The sequence below is a fragment of the Aquarana catesbeiana genome, linkage group LG05, assembly GCF_042186555.1.
Source record: "Aquarana catesbeiana isolate 2022-GZ linkage group LG05, ASM4218655v1, whole genome shotgun sequence".
NCBI classification, from domain to species: Eukaryota; Metazoa; Chordata; class Amphibia; order Anura; family Ranidae; genus Aquarana; species Aquarana catesbeiana.
In genome coordinates this window covers 646,739,526-646,739,741 of record NC_133328.1, presented here as the reverse complement: position 1 = coordinate 646,739,741, position 216 = coordinate 646,739,526, and positions in this window count along the sequence as shown.

Sequence of the window (216 nt, the reverse complement as noted above, 5' to 3'; positions counted from 1 at the left end):
AAGGGAGATCAGAGTGTCATCCTGGGACTCGTCATCTGCCCCCTAAAATAAGGAGGCCTCTGATCGCTGCCCGTTTGTCCATCTGTCTACCGCTGGGGGGGGGGGGTGGCGTTGGTTTGCCGCCCCCCCCCCGCCCCCAAAGTGTTGAGCACCAGCCGCCACTGCTGATAGTGATTGTAGTGTTTGTATTGTACTCTTTGCATTTACTATTCATGG